The sequence below is a fragment of the Sinocyclocheilus anshuiensis genome, unplaced genomic scaffold (genome assembly GCF_001515605.1).
Source record: "Sinocyclocheilus anshuiensis isolate Anshui unplaced genomic scaffold, SAMN03320099.WGS_v1.1 scaffold4445, whole genome shotgun sequence".
NCBI classification, from domain to species: domain Eukaryota; kingdom Metazoa; phylum Chordata; class Actinopteri; order Cypriniformes; family Cyprinidae; genus Sinocyclocheilus; species Sinocyclocheilus anshuiensis.
In genome coordinates, this window is record NW_015549500.1 from 57222 (window position 1) to 57742 (window position 521).

The 521-nt window shown below is 37.8% G+C and overlaps 1 protein-coding gene across 1 annotated transcript in view; it reads left to right on the plus strand.

Moving 5' to 3' along the window:
• Positions 1–521, plus strand: part of LOC107656940 (tyrosine-protein kinase receptor Tie-2-like) — a 37026-nt gene that overhangs the window by 20014 nt on the left and 16491 nt on the right. The window lies entirely within an intron of this gene.

Below are 521 nucleotides of genomic sequence, written 5' to 3' on the forward strand. Positions count from 1 at the left end.
CACAAGACTAAATAATGATCTGAGATATCATCACTTGGCTGCATAATTTCAACGCCATCAACATCAATTCCATGTGACAGTATTAAATCTAGAGTATGATTTCGACAATGAGTAGGTCCTCCTGACACGTGTTGTCTAACCCAAATAGAGTTCGGAATGTCTATGATGTCTATGAACAATGCATCTTTTTCATTATCAACATGGATATTAAAATCACCAGCAATTAAAACTTTATCAACTTTATCTACTAACTCGGATATAAAATCAGCACATTCTTTAATAAAGTCTGTATGGTGCCCTGGCGGCCTGTATACAGTAGCCAGAACAAACATCACAGGGGATTTATCATTAACACTTGTTTCTCTGGATAATGTTATATGAAGCACCATTACTTCAAACGAGTTATACTTGAAGCCCGCCCTCTGAGAAATACTGAAAACATTGTTATAAATTGAAGCAACACCTCCCCCTTTACCTTTTGGACGCGGCTCGTGTTTATAACAGTCATCTTGGGGGGGAGA